The sequence below is a fragment of the Schistocerca americana genome, chromosome 7 (genome assembly GCF_021461395.2).
Source record: "Schistocerca americana isolate TAMUIC-IGC-003095 chromosome 7, iqSchAmer2.1, whole genome shotgun sequence".
Taxonomy (NCBI): Eukaryota; Metazoa; Arthropoda; class Insecta; order Orthoptera; family Acrididae; genus Schistocerca; species Schistocerca americana.
This window is the reverse complement of record NC_060125.1, coordinates 44,295,884-44,320,017: the sequence shown is the minus strand read 5'-3', so window position 1 is coordinate 44,320,017 and position 24,134 is coordinate 44,295,884. Positions and strand designations below refer to the sequence as shown.

Below are 24,134 nucleotides of genomic sequence, written 5' to 3'. Positions count from 1 at the left end.
ACACATCTCACACGATATCGATGTACGCCTAAAACTTCAAAACAACACATTTAATTCATTTCAGAGTTACTTTCAGCTTCAAAAACCATTCCTCTGATATTCATACGAAGCTAGGCATCGTCGTAACCCGTTACGTTCATTACGCAAGGCTCACGAGAGGGGCGCAGGTTGCATCCGCGTAGACACAAAATTTGGCGCCGCCCAGCGTGGGGCTCGAACCCACGACCCTGAGATTAAGAGTCTCATGCTCTACCGACTGAGCTAGCCGGGCTCCACACAACGCGTTACGAGCCATACAGTATTTATGCGACCTGCGACCCTCTATGGAAGATCCTTTTGACTACAGCTTATTTCCTGCTGCCACAAATGAGCTACAATCCTATTCAATGAAAAATTGTCTCCGAAAGGCATCAAATCTACTTGAAATGATACGTGGCTATCAGCACCATTATTCAACACACATGCTCGACTGTGCGCAGACGCCTGTGGCGTAGCTCTTGGGTCCTGAGTCAGACGCAGTAGTTCCAAGAAAACTCTCCTGATCGGCACTGTGCCGAAAATTTCGCTACACAACCCCTTTGTCTTGCTTGAGCTTCAGGTAGACGCCGGTTTGCAGCCAGGAAGCGCACAGCAGCAACTTTCAACTAGTTTTGTAGTACTCAAACAACACAGTAAAACAGCATGCATCTTTTGCAGAACTGGAAAAACTCGACCGTGACAGGATTCGAACCTGCAATCTTCGGATCCGAAGTCCGACGCCTTATCCATTAGGCCACACGGTCACTGGCGCAATATGCTTCCCCACACACACCTCATTTTCGCCATTTGTACGCTTGCCGGAATGAATTTCCCATCTTTGACGCAATTCTCCATCTCCAATTTCAGTACTAAAAAGGCGACGCTACTTCTTGCTGTGTCCCATCGCAAGTTACATTCAAGCCCTTATGACGCTGATCAAACAAGAGGTTGCAAATCAGCTTCAATCGCTTACTGCCATCTCAGTCGGTTGCAGAAGGTACCTCACCCTATGTCATACAATGGCGAGTTGCCGCTATTACCAAAGCGGCGGCGGCGCCGACGACGACGACAACCGCGAGGGTCTCTACCAGGGGTAGAAAATACATCACAAGAACTAAGTATTTCACGTCGGCATTCTCCGGAGACTGCCAAAAGCAGCAGTTTCTGGTGCCTACTTTAATAGCACCATTCGCACTATTCATTTGCGAGAGCACTTCTTTAATACCGCACCCATTCATAATTTTTTTTATCCTTGACCGCTTTTTTCGAAAGGGCTACGGTAGAAGGGGCTTTTACAAAATTCATTTGCCCCCTGTGAGGATCGAACTCACGACCTCTGGTTTACTAGACCAGCGCTCTGCCACTGAGCTAAGGAGGCGCCGCCTAGCGCAAGTTTCGGGTACTGTATTCTTGTGGACTAGTGAATCGGAGCCCTTCAGCTGGAAACGCACCGCATTAGCGACCATTATTTGTATTTAGTTAGCACAGCTGCTGCTTTCTTACACATCTCACACGATATCGATGTACGCCTAAAACTTCAAAACAACACATTTAATTCATTTCAGAGTTACTTTCAGCTTCAAAAACCATTCCTCTGATATTCATACGAAGCTAGGCATCGTCGTAACCCGTTACGTTCATTACGCAAGGCTCACGAGAGGGGCGCAGGTTGCATCCGCGTAGACACAAAATTTGGCGCCGCCCAGCGTGGGGCTCGAACCCACGACCCTGAGATTAAGAGTCTCATGCTCTACCGACTGAGCTAGCCGGGCTCCACACAACGCGTTACGAGCCATACAGTATTTACGCGACCTGCGACCCTCTATGGAAGAGCCTTTTGACTACAGCTTATTTCCTGCTGCCACAAATGAGCTACAATCCTATTCAATGAAAAATTGTCTCCGAAAGGCATCAAATCTACTTGAAATGATACGTGGCTATCAGCACCATTATTCAACACACATGCTCGACTGTGCGCAGACGCCTGTGGCGTAGCTCTTGGGTCCTGAGTCAGACGCAGTAGTTCCAAGAAAACTCTCCTGATCGGCACTGTGCCGAAAATTTCGCTACACAACCCCTTTGTCTTGCTTGAGCTTCAGGTAGACGCCGGTTTGCAGCCAGGAAGCGCACAGCAGCAACTTTCAACTAGTTTTGTAGTACTCAAACAACACAGTAAAACAGCATGCATCTTTTGCAGAACTGGAAAAACTCGACCGTGACAGGATTCGAACCTGCAATCTTCGGATCCGAAGTCCGACGCCTTATCCATTAGGCCACACGGTCACTGGCGCAATATGCTTCCCCACACACACCTCATTTTCGCCATTTGTACGCTTGCCGGAATGAATTTCCCATCTTTGACGCAATTCTCCATCTCCAATTTCAGTACTAAAAAGGCGACGCTACTTCTTGCTGTGTCCCATCGCAAGTTACATTCAAGCCCTTATGACGCTGATCAAACAAGAGGTTGCAAATCAGCTTCAATCGCTTACTGCCATCTCAGTCGGTTGCAGAAGGTACCTCACCCTATGTCATACAATGGCGAGTTGCCGCTATTACCAAAGCGGCGGCGGCGCCGACGACGACGACAACCGCGAGGGTCTCTACCAGGGGTAGAAAATACATCACAAGAACTAAGTATTTCACGTCGGCATTCTCCGGAGACTGCCAAAAGCAGCAGTTTCTGGTGCCTACTTTAATAGCACCATTCGCACTATTCATTTGCGAGAGCACTTCTTTAATACCGCACCCATTCATAATTTTTTTTATCCTTGACCGCTTTTTTCGAAAGGGCTACGGTAGAAGGGGCTTTTACAAAATTCATTTGCCCCCTGTGAGGATCGAACTCACGACCTCTGGTTTACTAGACCAGCGCTCTGCCACTGAGCTAAGGAGGCGCCGCCTAGCGCAAGTTTCGGGTACTGTATTCTTGTGGACTAGTGAATCGGAGCCCTTCAGCTGGAAACGCACCGCATTAGCGACCATTATTTGTATTTAGTTAGCACAGCTGCTGCTTTCTTACACATCTCACACGATATCGATGTACGCCTAAAACTTCAAAACAACACATTTAATTCATTTCAGAGTTACTTTCAGCTTCAAAAACCATTCCTCTGATATTCATACGAAGCTAGGCATCGTCGTAACCCGTTACGTTCATTACGCAAGGCTCACGAGAGGGGCGCAGGTTGCATCCGCGTAGACACAAAATTTGGCGCCGCCCAGCGTGGGGCTCGAACCCACGACCCTGAGATTAAGAGTCTCATGCTCTACCGACTGAGCTAGCCGGGCTCCACACAACGCGTTACGAGCCATACAGTATTTACGCGACCTGCGACCCTCTATGGAAGAGCCTTTTGACTACAGCTTATTTCCTGCTGCCACAAATGAGCTACAATCCTATTCAATGAAAAATTGTCTCCGAAAGGCATCAAATCTACTTGAAATGATACGTGGCTATCAGCACCATTATTCAACACACATGCTCGACTGTGCGCAGACGCCTGTGGCGTAGCTCTTGGGTCCTGAGTCAGACGCAGTAGTTCCAAGAAAACTCTCCTGATCGGCACTGTGCCGAAAATTTCGCTACACAACCCCTTTGTCTTGCTTGAGCTTCAGGTAGACGCCGGTTTGCAGCCAGGAAGCGCACAGCAGCAACTTTCAACTAGTTTTGTAGTACTCAAACAACACAGTAAAACAGCATGCATCTTTTGCAGAACTGGAAAAACTCGACCGTGACAGGATTCGAACCTGCAATCTTCGGATCCGAAGTCCGACGCCTTATCCATTAGGCCACACGGTCACTGGCGCAATATGCTTCCCCACACACACCTCATTTTCGCCATTTGTACGCTTGCCGGAATGAATTTCCCATCTTTGACGCAATTCTCCATCTCCAATTTCAGTACTAAAAAGGCGACGCTACTTCTTGCTGTGTCCCATCGCAAGTTACATTCAAGCCCTTATGACGCTGATCAAACAAGAGGTTGCAAATCAGCTTCAATCGCTTACTGCCATCTCAGTCGGTTGCAGAAGGTACCTCACCCTATGTCATACAATGGCGAGTTGCCGCTATTACCAAAGCGGCGGCGGCGCCGACGACGACGACAACCGCGAGGGTCTCTACCAGGGGTAGAAAATACATCACAAGAACTAAGTATTTCACGTCGGCATTCTCCGGAGACTGCCAAAAGCAGCAGTTTCTGGTGCCTACTTTAATAGCACCATTCGCACTATTCATTTGCGAGAGCACTTCTTTAATACCGCACCCATTCATAATTTTTTTTATCCTTGACCGCTTTTTTCGAAAGGGCTACGGTAGAAGGGGCTTTTACAAAATTCATTTGCCCCCTGTGAGGATCGAACTCACGACCTCTGGTTTACTAGACCAGCGCTCTGCCACTGAGCTAAGGAGGCGCCGCCTAGCGCAAGTTTCGGGTACTGTATTCTTGTGGACTAGTGAATCGGAGCCCTTCAGCTGGAAACGCACCGCATTAGCGACCATTATTTGTATTTAGTTAGCACAGCTGCTGCTTTCTTACACATCTCACACGATATCGATGTACGCCTAAAACTTCAAAACAACACATTTAATTCATTTCAGAGTTACTTTCAGCTTCAAAAACCATTCCTCTGATATTCATACGAAGCTAGGCATCGTCGTAACCCGTTACGTTCATTACGCAAGGCTCACGAGAGGGGCGCAGGTTGCATCCGCGTAGACACAAAATTTGGCGCCGCCCAGCGTGGGGCTCGAACCCACGACCCTGAGATTAAGAGTCTCATGCTCTACCGACTGAGCTAGCCGGGCTCCACACAACGCGTTACGAGCCATACAGTATTTACGCGACCTGCGACCCTCTATGGAAGAGCCTTTTGACTACAGCTTATTTCCTGCTGCCACAAATGAGCTACAATCCTATTCAATGAAAAATTGTCTCCGAAAGGCATCAAATCTACTTGAAATGATACGTGGCTATCAGCACCATTATTCAACACACATGCTCGACTGTGCGCAGACGCCTGTGGCGTAGCTCTTGGGTCCTGAGTCAGACGCAGTAGTTCCAAGAAAACTCTCCTGATCGGCACTGTGCCGAAAATTTCGCTACACAACCCCTTTGTCTTGCTTGAGCTTCAGGTAGACGCCGGTTTGCAGCCAGGAAGCGCACAGCAGCAACTTTCAACTAGTTTTGTAGTACTCAAACAACACAGTAAAACAGCATGCATCTTTTGCAGAACTGGAAAAACTCGACCGTGACAGGATTCGAACCTGCAATCTTCGGATCCGAAGTCCGACGCCTTATCCATTAGGCCACACGGTCACTGGCGCAATATGCTTCCCCACACACACCTCATTTTCGCCATTTGTACGCTTGCCGGAATGAATTTCCCATCTTTGACGCAATTCTCCATCTCCAATTTCAGTACTAAAAAGGCGACGCTACTTCTTGCTGTGTCCCATCGCAAGTTACATTCAAGCCCTTATGACGCTGATCAAACAAGAGGTTGCAAATCAGCTTCAATCGCTTACTGCCATCTCAGTCGGTTGCAGAAGGTACCTCACCCTATGTCATACAATGGCGAGTTGCCGCTATTACCAAAGCGGCGGCGGCGCCGACGACGACGACAACCGCGAGGGTCTCTACCAGGGGTAGAAAATACATCACAAGAACTAAGTATTTCACGTCGGCATTCTCCGGAGACTGCCAAAAGCAGCAGTTTCTGGTGCCTACTTTAATAGCACCATTCGCACTATTCATTTGCGAGAGCACTTCTTTAATACCGCACCCATTCATAATTTTTTTTATCCTTGACCGCTTTTTTCGAAAGGGCTACGGTAGAAGGGGCTTTTACAAAATTCATTTGCCCCCTGTGAGGATCGAACTCACGACCTCTGGTTTACTAGACCAGCGCTCTGCCACTGAGCTAAGGAGGCGCCGCCTAGCGCAAGTTTCGGGTACTGTATTCTTGTGGACTAGTGAATCGGAGCCCTTCAGCTGGAAACGCACCGCATTAGCGACCATTATTTGTATTTAGTTAGCACAGCTGCTGCTTTCTTACACATCTCACACGATATCGATGTACGCCTAGAACTTCAAAACAACACATTTAATTCATTTCAGAGTTACTTTCAGCTTCAAAAACCATTCCTCTGATATTCATACGAAGCTAGGCATCGTCGTAACCCGTTACGTTCATTACGCAAGGCTCACGAGAGGGGCGCAGGTTGCATCCGCGTAGACACAAAATTTGGCGCCGCCCAGCGTGGGGCTCGAACCCACGACCCTGAGATTAAGAGTCTCATGCTCTACCGACTGAGCTAGCCGGGCTCCACACAACGCGTTACGAGCCATACAGTATTTACGCGACCTGCGACCCTCTATGGAAGAGCCTTTTGACTACAGCTTATTTCCTGCTGCCACAAATGAGCTACAATCCTATTCAATGAAAAATTGTCTCCGAAAGGCATCAAATCTACTTGAAATGATACGTGGCTATCAGCACCATTATTCAACACACATGCTCGACTGTGCGCAGACGCCTGTGGCGTAGCTCTTGGGTCCTGAGTCAGACGCAGTAGTTCCAAGAAAACTCTCCTGATCGGCACTGTGCCGAAAATTTCGCTACACAACCCCTTTGTCTTGCTTGAGCTTCAGGTAGACGCCGGTTTGCAGCCAGGAAGCGCACAGCAGCAACTTTCAACTAGTTTTGTAGTACTCAAACAACACAGTAAAACAGCATGCATCTTTTGCAGAACTGGAAAAACTCGACCGTGACAGGATTCGAACCTGCAATCTTCGGATCCGAAGTCCGACGCCTTATCCATTTTTTTTTTTTTTTTTTTTTTTTGTTTTTTTTTTTTTTATTTTTTTAATTTTTTTTATAGTTTTTTTTTTTTTTCTTTTTTAGGGCCTCCCTTCTCCCCTTACAGCCCTCCTTGCGCTCTCCATGAATGCCTTCCTTGGCGAGCTTCTTCAGCTATATTCAAATGAAATCAAAGTCTCCAGATTCACTGGCATCGTACAACAGTACACAAAAGGAATTCAATTTCTTCGGGATTACAAGGAGCTCATTGCTTCGTCTTCTTTGGAATATAAGTGCCAACGAAGATTAGAAATCTTTCTCAAAACCAAGAAGAGAGAAAGAAAAAAAAAAAAAAATAAATAAATAAATAAATAAAATAAAGGGATGTCTCTTCCCTCAAAAAACAAATAATGAGGAATAAGAAAGAAAAGAAAACTTCAGGTTCTTCAAGCGCCATAGGCGAAATGATAACGAAAATAGTTGTCACTGTTGACTTGTACCTGGGAACTTCACCATGGAAATGGTGACAGGAATCGCGGATATACTTTAGAATCACCCAATTCCCTGTTTCTCAAACAGGATTGTTAACATATTGCCAAAATCCCTCTTAATGTGTGGGAACTGGTTTCTTCGCCAATATGCCGTTGCCATATAAGCAGTAAAGGCAGTAATATTGTCTTCTCCGTGTTGGGTCATGACGTAATTGACAAAATGTCCCAGCATCCACATAACAGTATTGTTTTTCGTTTTGGGGTAAAACCGTGTATCAGGCCACAGGAGGATATCAGTCGTATAAAGACTTTCAGTGCTACGTGTGAGCAGCGCCAATCGTTTCCGCACCCAATGCCAGTTGAACTGATGCCCGCAGCAAGTAAACCTGTGCCTCAGAGTGTCTACTAATCCACATTTGAGGCAGTTGTCAGTAGCACTTAAGCCAATGCGGTTGAGTTTTTCGTTGGTTGGAATAAGATTGTGGACAACTTTATACCAGGCGGAAAGCACATCGGAAGAATGAATTTTGAGAGTAATATTGGTCCACACTGCCGTCCAGACGATTCTTGGGTAGTGCATTTCAATTGTATTTGGAGCTTCGTACTTCTGCCACTGAGCAATTAAGAACACTGTCGTGAGACAAGGACTTGTGGAAACACTGTCACCTAAGTAACTCATTTCGAGGTAATAAACACCGACATGTTGCAATTGAAAGTTTAGTTTCCCGATGTCAATTGGCGGTTTCATACATTTTGGGCGAACAATGCGAAACAGCTTCGATGTGATAGTATGGGGCATCGTGGTAATCATCACAGTTGTTCGTTTTATATAGAGTGCTGTCGCCTTTCGACGGATATCATTGAGTTGCAGGCCCCCAGCTTGCACTGACTTTGACAGTGTGGTATAGGTTAACTTAAAAATATGACCGAGCCACACAAACCTGCTGGACAAACGCATGATCTTATGGGCTTGCATTTTGGGAAGAGGGAACACCTGAGCGACATAATAAGCTTTACAGAGTATGTATGTATTCAAAATCCTGATCTTCTGGGGGATATTTGTCGATCGCCAGGTGTTTTCCACTATAGCTCCCTGTATTCGATTGGCAGTAAGTTTCCAGTTTTTAGCTGCCATACGTAAGGGACACCTATCGATGATGATACCCAGAGCAACATGTTGTTCGACGATCTGCGCCCACGGTATAGCAAGAGATTCGAAGCCCCGTAAGCTTAGAACCTTACATTTACCCTCACTGAGTTTCGCTCCAGACGCAGTGCTGTAAGTATCAATCTCAGCCCGCAATTGGGCCACTTCAGACTCATGACGTAGGATAACAGCAACATCATCGGCGTAAGCCCTCACAGTAAGATTGCTCCCGAAGACAGAAAGGCCAGTTAATGTGATACACAATCTCTTCAGAAATGGCTCGAGCGACAAAACAAAGAGCGACATCGACAAAGGACTGCCTTGCGGTACACCTCGTCGTATACCAACAGCTTGTGTCAGCTGACCGTTAACGGTGATCCTAGCAGTAATGCCTGTTATCATATGCCGAATGACTGCCACAGCTCGTTCTTCGAGTCCAATTCGTTGCAGGATGCGTTCTAAATAGTGATGACTAACGCGGTCAAAAGCTTTGCAAAAGTCAAGAAAAAGGAAAGCACATTTGATGTTGGTTACGGCCGCTACTGAAATAACGTCTCTGTACTCCGCAACCGGAGTCATAATGGATCTCCCTGGAAGGCAAGACTGATGTGAATGAATAACTTTCCCAAGGATGGGGGTCATTCTGCTATTAATCGCTCGGGCAATCGTTTTATAATCAAAGTTCAATAATGTGATTGGACGGAGATTATCAACTCGCTTGTGACCAGTTCTCTTCGGGACTAAAACAATTCTACCCACCTTGAACTCGGCAAGAAGAGGACCACCACTCATGACTTCATTAACAATTTCAGTAAAAGTACCACCAAGGACATTCCAGAATTTGATATAAAATTCCTTGGGCAAACCATCAGGACCAGGCGATTTAAAGGAAGGCGACTTGGAGATCAAGGCTAAAACTTCCTCAGGAGTGAAGTCCGATAAAAAGTCGACATTGTCAGCAGGAGTAATCGCCCTATCAAAAACATTGACCACTGCACTGACAGCAGGTTCATTGACAATTTCACTGGAATACAGTCGTTGGAAATGTTGGTGAATTTCACTAATAATGGCCGCTTGAGTAGAGAGTAATTCCCCATTATCCCTTTCCAAAACATCAATGAAAGCCCTGCGGCGGCGCGAGAAATGCTTAAATAAATGGTACATAGATGTCATTTCGTCGGCTAAAACAGATTTAGGTTTGGATTTAACTTTCAGACCTTCCAATTGTTGACGCTTCAAGCTGACAAGTTTAGCCTTGACACGTTGAATTGATGGAAAGTTAGTGTTGGTCGCAGTGGATGAATCATACAGTTGTCGCAGCACAGTGTAGTAAAACTCAAAGGTCCTCTTGAAGGCGCGTGCTTTCTGAGCACTATAATAAATGAGACTTTTTCGAAGCTTTGGTTTCGCAACAGCGGTCCACCACATCGCTTTAGTCGGATAAAAAGTGATGGAACGCAAACAAGTTTCCCACACATGCCTGATAACGTCAAATAACTCAGCGTCCGCCAGATGCGATATGTTTAACATCCACGGGGAACGAAATAATTTGGTAGGCTGTCGATTTAAGTGAACCGTTGCCGTAAAAGCGCAATGGTCGGTAAAACTAGCCGGGATTACGTCAACCGCTAGGAGTCTGTCACTGATACAGTCCGATAGATAAATTCTATCCAGACGGCTGCATGAAGTAACGGTGAAAAAAGTGAATTTAACTAAAGTAGGATACTTCAGTTCCCAAGCATCTTTCAGCTTAATATTCTTAACGAGCTCGTGCAGTTCTTTACAGTAGTTAAAATTAGGGGACTGATCGTTTTTACGTAGAACACAGTTGAAGTCACCTCCTATTATCAGGTTTTGAGGACTGCTCCTCAACAGATACGTAACATCCTCCTTATAAAAACGTGACCGTTCGAATTTGTTGCTGTTGCCTGATGGGGCATATAAATTAACAAGGGTTACATCAAAAATTTTACAGCTCACTCCTCGACCGGAATCTAGAAACTCGATCTCCCCAACTGGAATGCCTTCCCGTAATAAAAGTGCGGTACCTGTACTTTCCTCAGGAGCAACGTTTGATATGGTTTTAAAACCAGAGATGAAGAGATTTAAAACAGTAACTTCCTGCAACAACACAATATCAGCGTCAGATTCGTATAGAAACTGCTGTAGGGCCGCAATTTTGAGATCAGATCGAATCTTATTTATGTTCAGGGAGACGAATTTGTACGCTTGTGCCATTATTACAGTGAGGTACGGAAAGGGTCACTAAACAACACTGGTCGCATTACAAGGGCATAGAGACTTCGGAATGGTCTGCATTGTCGGGAGGATCACGAACAGTCACTTGTGTGTCGTTGGGTTTGTTTTTCTTCCGTACTGCGTTGACGTTCGGTTGAACTTTGGTCCTACTACGTGCTCTGCTAGGGAACACATCGGCAGACGGAGGTGTGGGAGGGTCCTGAGTGACTTCGCAATCCATAACGTGCTGTGACGCCTCAACCATCTGATCTGCGGAAAGAACTGACTCAGAAGGTGGACAAGTTTGTTTGTTGTCACTAGCACGAACTTCGTGTTTGTTTGTAGACGGACTTTGACTTCCGTCAGTTTGTACACAAGTACTGCCTGCCTCGTTATGCTGATCGGAAGCACGCGCTTGTTGTGATTCGGCCTGTGGTGACGTCGCGACTTCAGGCGGCGGGCTCGGCTGTTGTGGTGCCAAAGCTGCCTGTACGTCACTCGGAATGACGTCAATAGCCGCAGCGTCGACAGCTGCGTGCGACGGTTCAGAAAAACTTGAGTCAGTAACCGTAACCGGCATCTCTTTTGGGACGTCGAGTTCTAATTCCTGGAGAGCCTCGTCCGGACTATCATCATCACACGTTCTTCGCCGTTTGTGGCTCAGCAGCTGCACGTCAGATTTGGAGGCAGGCGTATCTGTAACCGGTTTTGAAGGAAAGGGTGGAAAGTCGGCAACAGGCAAACCAGGCTCCGGGGGCAATATTTCACCATCACGAGGGCGGTCGATGTCCGTGATTGGTGGCTCCCTAACAAGATCAGCCAATGTCAACTTTTTACGCTGTTCCAAAGTACTTTTGAGAACAAATACACGTTTAGGGCAGTTCGTACGCAAGTGACCAGTTTCATTACAAATAAAGCATGTGCCTGGTTGCCCACTGTACGTGACATGAACTTTATACCCACAAACAATAAGATGGGAGGGGATATCTTGCTTGACGTGCATTTCGACTGACCGGACGCCACTAAAACACTGTAACCGATGTTGACTAGACCAACGTTCGTTACGGATTTGCTTGACCTCCCCATATTTCGTCAAAATCTCACGTAAATAACAGTTTTCAACTTCCGGCGGCAGGTTGTACACACGGACATTTTTGTATTCTACATCAGCATTGGATATGAGAACAGTACTCACCGAGGCGTCACGATGACGGAACTCAGCTCTGCTACCATGTTTTAACAGAATCCTCTCCAGTAACACAGGGTTTAACAACTTGACGAAGAAACAGTAGAGATCTGTGTCGTAATAGGCAGTATGAACCTGGTCAGACGTAATACCAATGACATCCACTATGAAATCGTGAACTTCCATGGAACTCGGTTGAACATGACGTGTAGACTTGTCAAATTCGAAACACAGAGTACATTTCCTTGGGAACAACCTGGACGACATATCCACTTAGTAAACGGTCGAGACCGCTAACACAAAACGTCACAAAACACTAAAAGTGAACTGACGGAAGCACAATACAGCAAATCTAGCAAACAACGTAAACAAAGAAAGTAGTCACGGCTTGCACACGCTATTGCGGAGCGAAGGCACAACACGTGCGACCTGCACGGCGTCGCAAGCGGAACTCAACCATTAGGCCACACGGTCACTGGCGCAATATGCTTCCCCACACACACCTAATTTTCGCCATTTGTACGCTTGCCGGAATGAATTTCCCATCTTTGACGCAATTCTCCATCTCCAATTTCAGTACTAAAAAGGCGACGCTACTTCTTGCTGTGTCCCATCGCAAGTTACATTCAAGCCCTTATGACGCTGATCAAACAAGAGGTTGCAAATCAGCTTCAATCGCTTACTGCCATCTCAGTCGGTTGCAGAAGGTACCTCACCCTATGTCATACAATGGCGAGTTGCCGCTATTACCAAAGCGGCGGCGGCGCCGACGACGACGACAACCGCGAGGGTCTCTACCAGGGGTAGAAAATACATCACAAGAACTAAGTATTTCACGTCGGCACTCTCGGGAGACTGCCAAAAGCAGCAGTTTCTGGTGCCTACTTTAATAGCACCATTCGCACTATTCATTTGCGAGAGCACTTCTTTAATACCGCACCCATTCATAATTTTTTTTATCCTTGACCGCTTTTTTCGAAAGGGCTACGGTAGAAGGGGCTTTTACAAAATTCATTTGCCCCCTGTGAGGATCGAACTCACGACCTCTGGTTTACTAGACCAGTGCTCTGCCACTGAGCTAAGGAGGCGCCGCCTAGCGCAATTTTCGGGTACTGTATTCTTGTGGACTAGTGAATCGGAGCCCTTCAGCTGGAAACGCACCGCATTAGCGACCATTATTTGTATTTAGTTAGCACAGCTGCTGCTTTCTTACACATCTCACACGATATCGATGTACGCCTAAAACTTCAAAACAACACATTTAATTCATTTCAGAGTTACTTTCAGCTTCAAAAACCATTACTCTGATATTCATACGAAGCTAGGCATCGTCGTAACCCGTTACGTTCATTACGCAAGGCTCACGAGAGGGGCGCAGGTTGCATCCGCGTAGACACAAAATTTGGCGCCGCCCAGCGTGGGGCTCGAACCCACGACCCTGAGATTAAGAGTCTCATGCTCTACCGACTGAGCTAGCCGGGCTCCACACAACGCGTTACGAGCCATACAGTATTTATGCGACCTGCGACCCTCTATGGAAGATCCTTTTGACTACAGCTTATTTCCTGCTGCCACAAATGAGCTACAATCCTATTCAATGAAAAATTGTCTCCGAAAGGCATCAAATCTACTTGAAATGATACGTGGCTATCAGCACCATTATTCAACACACATGCTCGACTGTGCGCAGACGCCTGTGGCGTAGCTCTTGGGTCCTGAGTCAGACGCAGTAGTTCCAAGAAAACTCTCCTGATCGGCACTGTGCCGAAAATTTCGCTACACAACCCCTTTGTCTTGCTTGAGCTTCAGGTAGACGCCGGTTTGCAGCCAGGAAGCGCACAGCAGCAACTTTCAACTAGTTTTGTAGTACTCAAACAACACAGTAAAACAGCATGCATCTTTTGCAGAACTGGAAAAACTCGACCGTGACAGGATTCGAACCTGCAATCTTCGGATCCGAAGTCCGACGCCTTATCCATTAGGCCACACGGTCACTGGCGCAATATGCTTCCCCACACACACCTCATTTTCGCCATTTGTACGCTTGCCGGAATGAATTTCCCATCTTTGACGCAATTCTCCATCTCCAATTTCAGTACTAAAAAGGCGACGCTACTTCTTGCTGTGTCCCATCGCAAGTTACATTCAAGCCCTTATGACGCTGATCAAACAAGAGGTTGCAAATCAGCTTCAATCGCTTACTGCCATCTCAGTCGGTTGCAGAAGGTACCTCACCCTATGTCATACAATGGCGAGTTGCCGCTATTACCAAAGCGGCGGCGGCGCCGACGACGACGACGACAACCGCGAGGGTCTCTACCAGGGGTAGAAAATACATCACAAGAACTAAGTATTTCACGTCGGCACTCTCCGGAGACTGCCAAAAGCAGCAGTTTCTGGTGCCTACTTTAATAGCACCATTCGCACTATTCATTTGCGAGAGCACTTCTTTAATACCGCACCCATTCATAATTTTTTTTATCCTTGACCGCTTTTTTCGAAAGGGCTACGGTAGAAGGGGCTTTTACAAAATTCATTTGCCCCCTGTGAGGATCGAACTCACGACCTCTGGTTTACTAGACCAGCGCTCTGCCACTGAGCTAAGGAGGCGCCGCCTAGCGCAATTTTCGGGTACTGTATTCTTGTGGACTAGTGAATCGGAGCCCTTCAGCTGGAAACGCACCGCATTAGCGACCATTATTTGTATTTAGTTAGCACAGCTGCTGCTTTCTTACACATCTCACACGATATCGATGTACGCCTAAAACTTCAAAACAACACATTTAATTCATTTCAGAGTTACTTTCAGCTTCAAAAACCATTCCTCTGACATTCATACGAAGCTAGGCATCGTCGTAACCCGTTACGTTCATTACGCAAGGCTCACGAGAGGGGCGCAGGTTGCATCCGCGTAGACACAAAATTTGGCGCCGCCCAGCGTGGGGCTCGAAACCACGACCCTGAGATTAAGAGTCTCATGCTCTACCGACTGAGCTAGCCGGGCTCCACACAACGCGTTACGAGCCATACAGTATTTATGCGACCTGCGACCCTCTATGGAAGATCCTTTTGACTACAGCTTATTTCCTGCTGCCACAAATGAGCTACAATCCTATTCAATGAAAAATTGTCTCCGAAAGGCATCAAATCTACTTGAAATGATACGTGGCTATCAGCACCATTATTCAACACACATGCTCGACTGTGCGCAGACGCCTGTGGCGTAGCTCTTGGGTCCTGAGTCAGACGCAGTAGTTCCAAGAAAACTCTCCTGATCGGCACTGTGCCGAAAATTTCGCTACACAACCCCTTTGTCTTGCTTGAGCTTCAGGTAGACGCCGGTTTGCAGCCAGGAAGCGCACAGCAGCAACTTTCAACTAGTTTTGTAGTACTCAAACAACACAGTAAAACAGCATGCATCTTTTGCAGAACTGGAAAAACTCGACCGTGACAGGATTCGAACCTGCAATCTTCGGATCCGAAGTCCGACGCCTTATCCATTTTTTTTTTTTTTTTTTTTTTTTTTTTTTTTTTTTCTCATTTTTTGGGCCTCCCTTCTCCCCACACAGCCCATCCATACGCTCACCTTCTTGTGCCTTCTTCGGCTAGCTTCTGCGCTTTTTTAGTGGAAACTGTTCTTTTGTATTTTTTGGTTTTAAGTTTTTTTATTTTTTTTATTTTTTTTTTTTTTTTTTTTTTTATTTGGCGGTGGTATATCTCAGGATCACTACCTCTCAAGCTCGTCTTCACTTAGTAATGGCATGAATATTTCCGTGTCGTTCTGCATTCGTCGATGTTTCAGTTGCTTGAAGGAAAATTCATTTGCCTCCTGTGAGGATCGAACTCACGACCTCTGGTTTACTAGACCAGCGCTCTGCCACTGAGCTAAGGAGGCGCCGCCGCTCCATTAGGCCACACGGTCACTGGCGCAATATGCTTCCCCACACACACCTCATTTTCGCCATTTGTACGCTTGCCGGAATGAATTTCCCATCTTTGACGCAATTCTCCATCTCCAATTTCAGTACTAAAAAGGCGACGCTACTTCTTGCTGTGTCCCATCGCAAGTTACATTCAAGCACTTATGACGCTGATCAAACAAGAGGTTGCAAATCAGCTTCAATCGCTTACTGCCATCTCAGTCGGTTGCAGAAGGTACCTCACCCTATGTCATACAATGGCGAGTTGCCGCTATTACCAAAGCGGCGGCGGCGCCGACGACGACGACGACAACCGCGAGGGTCTCTACCAGGGGTAGAAAATACATCACAAGAACTAAGTATTTCACGTCGGCATTCTCCGGAGACTGCCAAAAGCAGCAGTTTCTGGTGCCTACTTTAATAGCACCATTCGCACTATTCATTTGCGAGAGCACTTCTTTAATACCGCACCCATTCATAATTTTTTTTATCCTTGACCGCTTTTTTCGAAAGGGCTACGGTAGAAGGGGCTTTTACAAAATTCATTTGCCCCCTGTGAGGATCGAACTCACGACCTCTGGTTTACTAGACCAGCGCTCTGCCACTGAGCTAAGGAGGCGCCGCCTAGCGCAATTTTCGGGTACTGTATTCTTGTGGACTAGTGAATCGGAGCCCTTCAGCTGGAAACGCACCGCATTAGCGACCATTATTTGTATTTAGTTAGCACAGCTGCTGCTTTCTTACACATCTCACACGATATCGATGTACGCCTAAAACTTCAAAACAACACATTTAATTCATTTCAGAGTTACTTTCAGCTTCAAAAACCATTCCTCTGATATTCATACGAAGCTAGGCATCGTCGTAACCCGTTACGTTCATTACGCAAGGCTCACGAGAGGGGCGCAGGTTGCATCCGCGTAGACACAAAATTTGGCGCCGCCCAGCGTGGGGCTCGAACCCACGACCCTGAGATTAAGAGTCTCATGCTCTACCGACTGAGCTAGCCGGGCTCCACACAACGCGTTACGAGCCATACAGTATTTATGCGACCTGCGACCCTCTATGGAAGATCCTTTTGACTACAGCTTATTTCCTGCTGCCACAAATGAGCTACAATCCTATTCAATGAAAAATTGTCTCCGAAAGGCATCAAATCTACTTGAAATGATACGTGGCTATCAGCACCATTATTCAACACACATGCTCGACTGTGCGCAGACGCCTGTGGCGTAGCTCTTGGGTCCTGAGTCAGACGCAGTAGTTCCAAGAAAACTCTCCTGATCGGCACTGTGCCGAAAATTTCGCTACACAACCCCTTTGTCTTGCTTGAGCTTCAGGTAGACGCCGGTTTGCAGCCAGGAAGCGCACAGCAGCAACTTTCAACTAGTTTTGTAGTACTCAAACAACACAGTAAAACAGCATGCATCTTTTGCAGAACTGGAAAAACTCGACCGTGACAGGATTCGAACCTGCAATCTTCGGATCCGAAGTCCGACGCCTTATCCATTAGGCCACACGGTCACTGGCGCAATATGCTTCCCCACACACACCTCATTTTCGCCATTTGTACGCTTGCCGGAATGAATTTCCCATCTTTGACGCAATTCTCCATCTCCAATTTCAGTACTAAAAAGGCGACGCTACTTCTTGCTGTGTCCCATCGCAAGTTACATTCAAGCCCTTATGACGCTGATCAAACAAGAGGTTGCAAATCAGCTTCAATCGCTTACTGCCATCTCAGTCGGTTGCAGAAGGTACCTCACCCTATGTCATACAATGGCGAGTTGCCGCTATTACCAAAGCGGCGGCGGCGCCGACGACGACGACAACCGCGAGGGTCTCTACCAGGGGTAGAAAATACATCACAAGAACTAAGTATTTCACGTCGGCATTCTCCGGAGACTGCCAAAAGCAGCAGTTTCTGGTGCCTACTTTAATAGCACCATTCGCACTATTCATTTGCGAGAGCACTTCTTTAATACCGCACCCATTCATAATTTTTTTTATCCTTGACCGCTTTTTTCGAAAGGGCTACGGTAGAAGGGGCTTTTACAAAATTCATTTGCCCCCTGTGAGGATCGAACTCACGACCTCTGGTTTACTAGACCAGCGCTCTGCCACTGAGCTAAGGAGGCGCCGCCTAGCGCAAGTTTCGGGTACTGTATTCTTGTGGACTAGTGAATCGGAGCCCTTCAGCTGGAAACGCACCGCATTAGCGACCATTATTTGTATTTAGTTAGCACAGCTGCTGCTTTCTTACACATCTCACACGATATCGATGTACGCCTAAAACTTCAAAACAACACATTTAATTCATTTCAGAGTTACTTTCAGCTTCAAAAACCATTCCTCTGATATTCATACGAAGCTAGGCATCGTCGTAACCCGTTACGTTCATTACGCAAGGCTCACGAGAGGGGCGCAGGTTGCATCCGCGTAGACACAAAATTTGGCGCCGCCCAGCGTGGGGCTCGAACCCACGACCCTGAGATTAAGAGTCTCATGCTCTACCGACTGAGCTAGCCGGGCTCCACACAACGCGTTACGAGCCATACAGTATTTACGCGACCTGCGACCCTCTATGGAAGAGCCTTTTGACTACAGCTTATTTCCTGCTGCCACAAATGAGCTACAATCCTATTCAATGAAAAATTGTCTCCGAAAGGCATCAAATCTACTTGAAATGATACGTGGCTATCAGCACCATTATTCAACACACATGCTCGACTGTGCGCAGACGCCTGTGGCGTAGCTCTTGGGTCCTGAGTCAGACGCAGTAGTTCCAAGAAAACTCTCCTGATCGGCACTGTGCCGAAAATTTCGCTACACAACCCCTTTGTCTTGCTTGAGCTTCAGGTAGACGCCGGTTTGCAGCCAGGAAGCGCACAGCAGCAACTTTCAACTAGTTTTGTAGTACTCAAACAACACAGTAAAACAGCATGCATCTTTTGCAGAACTGGAAAAACTCGACCGTGACAGGATTCGAACCTGCAATCTTCGGATCCGAAGTCCGACGCCTTATCCATTAGGCCACACGGTCACTGGCGCAATATGCTTCCCCACACACACCTCATTTTCGCCATTTGTACGCTTGCCGGAATGAATTTCCCATCTTTGACGCAATTCTCCATCTCCAATTTCAGTACTAAAAAGGCGACGCTACTTCTTGCTGTGTCCCATCGCAAGTTACATTCAAGCCCTTATGACGCTGATCAAACAAGAGGTTGCAAATCAGCTTCAATCGCTTACTGCCATCTCAGTCGGTTGCAGAAGGTACCTCACCCTATGTCATACAATGGCGAGTTGCCGCTATTACCAAAGCGGCGGCGGCGCCGACGACGACGACAACCGCGAGGGTCTCTACCAGGGGTAGAAAATACATCACAAGAACTAAGTATTTCACGTCGGCATTCTCCGGAGACTGCCAAAAGCAGCAGTTTCTGGTGCCTACTTTAATAGCACCATTCGCACTATTCATTTGCGAGAGCACTTCTTTAATACCGCACCCATTCATAATTTTTTTTATCCTTGACCGCTTTTTTCGAAAGGGCTACGGTAGAAGGGGCTTTTACAAAATTCATTTGCCCCCTGTGAGGATCGAACTCACGACCTCTGGTTTACTAGACCAGCGCTCTGCCACTGAGCTAAGGAGGCGCCGCCTAGCGCAAGTTTCGGGTACTGTATTCTTGTGGACTAGTGAATCGGAGCCCTTCAGCTGGAAACGCACCGCATTAGCGACCATTATTTGTATTTAGTTAGCACAGCTGCTGCTTTCTTACACATCTCACACGATATCGATGTACGCCTAGAACTTCAAAACAACACATTTAATTCATTTCAGAGTTACTTTCAGCTTCAAAAACCATTCCTCTGATATTCATACGAAGCTAGGCATCGTCGTAACCCGTTACGTTCATTACGCAAGGCTCACGAGAGGGGCGCAGGTTGCATCCGCGTAGACACAAAATTTGGCGCCGCCCAGCGTGGGGCTCGAACCCACGACCCTGAGATTAAGAGTCTCATGCTCTACCGACTGAGCTAGCCGGGCTCCACACAACGCGTTACGAGCCATACAGTATTTACGCGACCTGCGACCCTCTATGGAAGAGCCTTTTGACTACAGCTTATTTCCTGCTGCCACAAATGAGCTACAATCCTATTCAATGAAAAATTGTCTCCGAAAGGCATCAAATCTACTTGAAATGATACGTGGCTATCAGCACCATTATTCAACACACATGCTCGACTGTGCGCAGACGCCTGTGGCGTAGCTCTTGGGTCCTGAGTCAGACGCAGTAGTTCCAAGAAAACTCTCCTGATCGGCACTGTGCCGAAAATTTCGCTACACAACCCCTTTGTCTTGCTTGAGCTTCAGGTAGACGCCGGTTTGCAGCCAGGAAGCGCACAGCAGCAACTTTCAACTAGTTTTGTAGTACTCAAACAACACAGTAAAACAGCATGCATCTTTTGCAGAACTGGAAAAACTCGACCGTGACAGGATTCGAACCTGCAATCTTCGGATCCGAAGTCCGACGCCTTATCCATTTTTTTTTTTTTTTTTTTTTTGTTTTTTTTTTTTTATTTTTTTAATTTTTTTTATAGTTTTTTTTTTTTTTCTTTTTTAGGGCCTCCCTTCTCCCCTTACAGCCCTCCTTGCGCTCTCCATGAATGCCTTCCTTGGCGAGCTTCTTCAGCTATATTCAAATGAAATCAAAGTCTCCAGATTCACTGGCATCGTACAACAGTACACAAAAGGAATTCAATTTCTTCGGGATTACAAGGAGCTCATTGCTTCGTCTTCTTTGGAATATAAGTGCCAACGAAGATTAGAAATCTTTCTCAAAACCAAGAAGAGAGAAAGAAAAAAAAAAAAAAATAAATAAATAAATAAATAAAATAAAGGGATGTCTCTTCCCTCAAAAAACAAATAATGAGGAATAAGAAAGAAAAGAAAACTTCAGGTTCTTCAAGCGCCATAGGCGAAATGATAACGAAAATAGTTGTCACTGTTGACTTGTACCTGGGAACTTCACCATGGAAATGGTGACAGGAATCGCGGATATACTTTAGAATCACCCAATTCCCTGTTTCTCAAACAGGATTGTTAACATATTGCCAAAATCCCTCTTAATGTGTGGGAACTGGTTTCTTCGCCAATATGCCGTTGCCATATAAGCAGTAAAGGCAGTAATATTGTCTTCTCCGTGTTGGGTCATGACGTAATTGACAAAATGTCCCAGCATCCACATAACAGTATTGTTTTTCGTTTTGGGGTAAAACCGTGTATCAGGCCACAGGAGGATATCAGTCGTATAAAGACTTTCAGTGCTACGTGTGAGCAGCGCCAATCGTTTCCGCACCCAATGCCAGTTGAACTGATGCCCGCAGCAAGTAAACCTGTGCCTCAGAGTGTCTACTAATCCACATTTGAGGCAGTTGTCAGTAGCACTTAAGCCAATGCGGTTGAGTTTTTCGTTGGTTGGAATAAGATTGTGGACAACTTTATACCAGGCGGAAAGCACATCGGAAGAATGAATTTTGAGAGTAATATTGGTCCACACTGCCGTCCAGACGATTCTTGGGTAGTGCATTTCAATTGTATTTGGAGCTTCGTACTTCTGCCACTGAGCAATTAAGAACACTGTCGTGAGACAAGGACTTGTGGAAACACTGTCACCTAAGTAACTCATTTCGAGGTAATAAACACCGACATGTTGCAATTGAAAGTTTAGTTTCCCGATGTCAATTGGCGGTTTCATACATTTTGGGCGAACAATGCGAAACAGCTTCGATGTGATAGTATGGGGCATCGTGGTAATCATCACAGTTGTTCGTTTTATATAGAGTGCTGTCGCCTTTCGACGGATATCATTGAGTTGCAGGCCCCCAGCTTGCACTGACTTTGACAGTGTGGTATAGGTTAACTTAAAAATATGACCGAGCCACACAAACCTGCTGGACAAACGCATGATCTTATGGGCTTGCATTTTGGGAAGAGGGAACACCTGAGCGACATAATAAGCTTTACAGAGTATGTATGTATTCAAAATCCTGATCTTCTGGGGGATATTTGTCGATCGCCAGGTGTTTTCCACTATAGCTCCCTGTATTCGATTGGCAGTAAGTTTCCAGTTTTTAGCTGCCATACGTAAGGGACACCTATCGATGATGATACCCAGAGCAACATGTTGTTCGACGATCTGCGCCCACGGTATAGCAAGAGATTCGAAGCCCCGTAAGCTTAGAACCTTACATTTACCCTCACTGAGTTTCGCTCCAGACGCAGTGCTGTAAGTATCAATCTCAGCCCGCAATTGGGCCACTTCAGACTCATGACGTAGGATAACAGCAACATCATCGGCGTAAGCCCTCACAGTAAGATTGCTCCCGAAGACAGAAAGGCCAGTTAATGTGATACACAATCTCTTCAGAAATGGCTCGAGCGACAAAACAAAGAGCGACATCGACAAAGGACTGCCTTGCGGTACACCTCGTCGTATACCAACAGCTTGTGTCAGCTGACCGTTAACGGTGATCCTAGCAGTAATGCCTGTTATCATATGCCGAATGACTGCCACAGCTCGTTCTTCGAGTCCAATTCGTTGCAGGATGCGTTCTAAATAGTGATGACTAACGCGGTCAAAAGCTTTGCAAAAGTCAAGAAAAAGGAAAGCACATTTGATGTTGGTTACGGCCGCTACTGAAATAACGTCTCTGTACTCCGCAACCGGAGTCATAATGGATCTCCCTGGAAGGCAAGACTGATGTGAATGAATAACTTTCCCAAGGATGGGGGTCATTCTGCTATTAATCGCTCGGGCAATCGTTTTATAATCAAAGTTCAATAATGTGATTGGACGGAGATTATCAACTCGCTTGTGACCAGTTCTCTTCGGGACTAAAACAATTCTACCCACCTTGAACTCGGCAAGAAGAGGACCACCACTCATGACTTCATTAACAATTTCAGTAAAAGTACCACCAAGGACATTCCAGAATTTGATATAAAATTCCTTGGGCAAACCATCAGGACCAGGCGATTTAAAGGAAGGCGACTTGGAGATCAAGGCTAAAACTTCCTCAGGAGTGAAGTCCGATAAAAAGTCGACATTGTCAGCAGGAGTAATCGCCCTATCAAAAACATTGACCACTGCACTGACAGCAGGTTCATTGACAATTTCACTGGAATACAGTCGTTGGAAATGTTGGTGAATTTCACTAATAATGGCCGCTTGAGTAGAGAGTAATTCCCCATTATCCCTTTCCAAAACATCAATGAAAGCCCTGCGGCGGCGCGAGAAATGCTTAAATAAATGGTACATAGATGTCATTTCGTCGGCTAAAACAGATTTAGGTTTGGATTTAACTTTCAGACCTTCCAATTGTTGACGCTTCAAGCTGACAAGTTTAGCCTTGACACGTTGAATTGATGGAAAGTTAGTGTTGGTCGCAGTGGATGAATCATACAGTTGTCGCAGCACAGTGTAGTAAAACTCAAAGGTCCTCTTGAAGGCGCGTGCTTTCTGAGCACTATAATAAATGAGACTTTTTCGAAGCTTTGGTTTCGCAACAGCGGTCCACCACATCGCTTTAGTCGGATAAAAAGTGATGGAACGCAAACAAGTTTCCCACACATGCCTGATAACGTCAAATAACTCAGCGTCCGCCAGATGCGATATGTTTAACATCCACGGGGAACGAAATAATTTGGTAGGCTGTCGATTTAAGTGAACCGTTGCCGTAAAAGCGCAATGGTCGGTAAAACTAGCCGGGATTACGTCAACCGCTAGGAGTCTGTCACTGATACAGTCCGATAGATAAATTCTATCCAGACGGCTGCATGAAGTAACGGTGAAAAAAGTGAATTTAACTAAAGTAGGATACTTCAGTTCCCAAGCATCTTTCAGCTTAATATTCTTAACGAGCTCGTGCAGTTCTTTACAGTAGTTAAAATTAGGGGACTGATCGTTTTTACGTAGAACACAGTTGAAGTCACCTCCTATTATCAGGTTTTGAGGACTGCTCCTCAACAGATACGTAACATCCTCCTTATAAAAACGTGACCGTTCGAATTTGTTGCTGTTGCCTGATGGGGCATATAAATTAACAAGGGTTACATCAAAAATTTTACAGCTCACTCCTCGACCGGAATCTAGAAACTCGATCTCCCCAACTGGAATGCCTTCCCGTAATAAAAGTGCGGTACCTGTACTTTCCTCAGGAGCAACGTTTGATATGGTTTTAAAACCAGAGATGAAGAGATTTAAAACAGTAACTTCCTGCAACAACACAATATCAGCGTCAGATTCGTATAGAAACTGCTGTAG

At 46.1% G+C, this 24,134-nt stretch overlaps 27 non-coding genes across 27 annotated transcripts; all 27 read right to left on the bottom strand.

Moving 5' to 3' along the window:
• Nucleotides 1–198: 198 nt before the first annotated feature.
• Nucleotides 199–271, bottom strand: Trnak-cuu. The gene has a single exon. It is a non-coding gene; the product is annotated as a tRNA-Lys (tRNA).
• Nucleotides 272–709: 438 nt separating this feature from the next.
• Trnar-ucg lies at nt 710–782 on the bottom strand. The gene has a single exon. It is a non-coding gene; the product is annotated as a tRNA-Arg (tRNA).
• Nucleotides 783–1,324: 542 nt separating this feature from the next.
• Trnat-agu lies at nt 1,325–1,396 on the bottom strand. Its single transcript has one exon. It is a non-coding gene; the product is annotated as a tRNA-Thr (tRNA).
• A 321-nt stretch (nt 1,397–1,717) lies between these two features.
• Trnak-cuu lies at nt 1,718–1,790 on the bottom strand. Its single transcript has one exon. It is a non-coding gene; the product is annotated as a tRNA-Lys (tRNA).
• Nucleotides 1,791–2,228: 438 nt separating this feature from the next.
• Nucleotides 2,229–2,301, bottom strand: Trnar-ucg. The gene has a single exon. It is a non-coding gene; the product is annotated as a tRNA-Arg (tRNA).
• A 542-nt stretch (nt 2,302–2,843) lies between these two features.
• On the bottom strand, nt 2,844–2,915 carry Trnat-agu. Its single transcript has one exon. It is a non-coding gene; the product is annotated as a tRNA-Thr (tRNA).
• A 321-nt stretch (nt 2,916–3,236) lies between these two features.
• Nucleotides 3,237–3,309, bottom strand: Trnak-cuu. The gene has a single exon. It is a non-coding gene; the product is annotated as a tRNA-Lys (tRNA).
• Nucleotides 3,310–3,747: 438 nt separating this feature from the next.
• Trnar-ucg lies at nt 3,748–3,820 on the bottom strand. The gene has a single exon. It is a non-coding gene; the product is annotated as a tRNA-Arg (tRNA).
• Nucleotides 3,821–4,362: 542 nt separating this feature from the next.
• Nucleotides 4,363–4,434, bottom strand: Trnat-agu. Its single transcript has one exon. It is a non-coding gene; the product is annotated as a tRNA-Thr (tRNA).
• Nucleotides 4,435–4,755: 321 nt separating this feature from the next.
• On the bottom strand, nt 4,756–4,828 carry Trnak-cuu. The gene has a single exon. It is a non-coding gene; the product is annotated as a tRNA-Lys (tRNA).
• A 438-nt stretch (nt 4,829–5,266) lies between these two features.
• On the bottom strand, nt 5,267–5,339 carry Trnar-ucg. The gene has a single exon. It is a non-coding gene; the product is annotated as a tRNA-Arg (tRNA).
• Nucleotides 5,340–5,881: 542 nt separating this feature from the next.
• Nucleotides 5,882–5,953, bottom strand: Trnat-agu. Its single transcript has one exon. It is a non-coding gene; the product is annotated as a tRNA-Thr (tRNA).
• Nucleotides 5,954–6,274: 321 nt separating this feature from the next.
• Nucleotides 6,275–6,347, bottom strand: Trnak-cuu. The gene has a single exon. It is a non-coding gene; the product is annotated as a tRNA-Lys (tRNA).
• A 6,553-nt stretch (nt 6,348–12,900) lies between these two features.
• Nucleotides 12,901–12,972, bottom strand: Trnat-agu. Its single transcript has one exon. It is a non-coding gene; the product is annotated as a tRNA-Thr (tRNA).
• Nucleotides 12,973–13,293: 321 nt separating this feature from the next.
• On the bottom strand, nt 13,294–13,366 carry Trnak-cuu. The gene has a single exon. It is a non-coding gene; the product is annotated as a tRNA-Lys (tRNA).
• A 438-nt stretch (nt 13,367–13,804) lies between these two features.
• On the bottom strand, nt 13,805–13,877 carry Trnar-ucg. The gene has a single exon. It is a non-coding gene; the product is annotated as a tRNA-Arg (tRNA).
• A 545-nt stretch (nt 13,878–14,422) lies between these two features.
• Nucleotides 14,423–14,494, bottom strand: Trnat-agu. The gene has a single exon. It is a non-coding gene; the product is annotated as a tRNA-Thr (tRNA).
• Nucleotides 14,495–14,815: 321 nt separating this feature from the next.
• Nucleotides 14,816–14,888, bottom strand: Trnak-cuu. The gene has a single exon. It is a non-coding gene; the product is annotated as a tRNA-Lys (tRNA).
• Nucleotides 14,889–15,707: 819 nt separating this feature from the next.
• Nucleotides 15,708–15,779, bottom strand: Trnat-agu. Its single transcript has one exon. It is a non-coding gene; the product is annotated as a tRNA-Thr (tRNA).
• Nucleotides 15,780–16,351: 572 nt separating this feature from the next.
• Trnat-agu lies at nt 16,352–16,423 on the bottom strand. Its single transcript has one exon. It is a non-coding gene; the product is annotated as a tRNA-Thr (tRNA).
• A 321-nt stretch (nt 16,424–16,744) lies between these two features.
• Trnak-cuu lies at nt 16,745–16,817 on the bottom strand. The gene has a single exon. It is a non-coding gene; the product is annotated as a tRNA-Lys (tRNA).
• A 438-nt stretch (nt 16,818–17,255) lies between these two features.
• Trnar-ucg lies at nt 17,256–17,328 on the bottom strand. Its single transcript has one exon. It is a non-coding gene; the product is annotated as a tRNA-Arg (tRNA).
• A 542-nt stretch (nt 17,329–17,870) lies between these two features.
• Trnat-agu lies at nt 17,871–17,942 on the bottom strand. Its single transcript has one exon. It is a non-coding gene; the product is annotated as a tRNA-Thr (tRNA).
• Nucleotides 17,943–18,263: 321 nt separating this feature from the next.
• Nucleotides 18,264–18,336, bottom strand: Trnak-cuu. Its single transcript has one exon. It is a non-coding gene; the product is annotated as a tRNA-Lys (tRNA).
• A 438-nt stretch (nt 18,337–18,774) lies between these two features.
• Trnar-ucg lies at nt 18,775–18,847 on the bottom strand. The gene has a single exon. It is a non-coding gene; the product is annotated as a tRNA-Arg (tRNA).
• A 542-nt stretch (nt 18,848–19,389) lies between these two features.
• On the bottom strand, nt 19,390–19,461 carry Trnat-agu. Its single transcript has one exon. It is a non-coding gene; the product is annotated as a tRNA-Thr (tRNA).
• A 321-nt stretch (nt 19,462–19,782) lies between these two features.
• Trnak-cuu lies at nt 19,783–19,855 on the bottom strand. Its single transcript has one exon. It is a non-coding gene; the product is annotated as a tRNA-Lys (tRNA).
• Between the last annotated feature and the right edge of the window lie 4,279 nt (nt 19,856–24,134).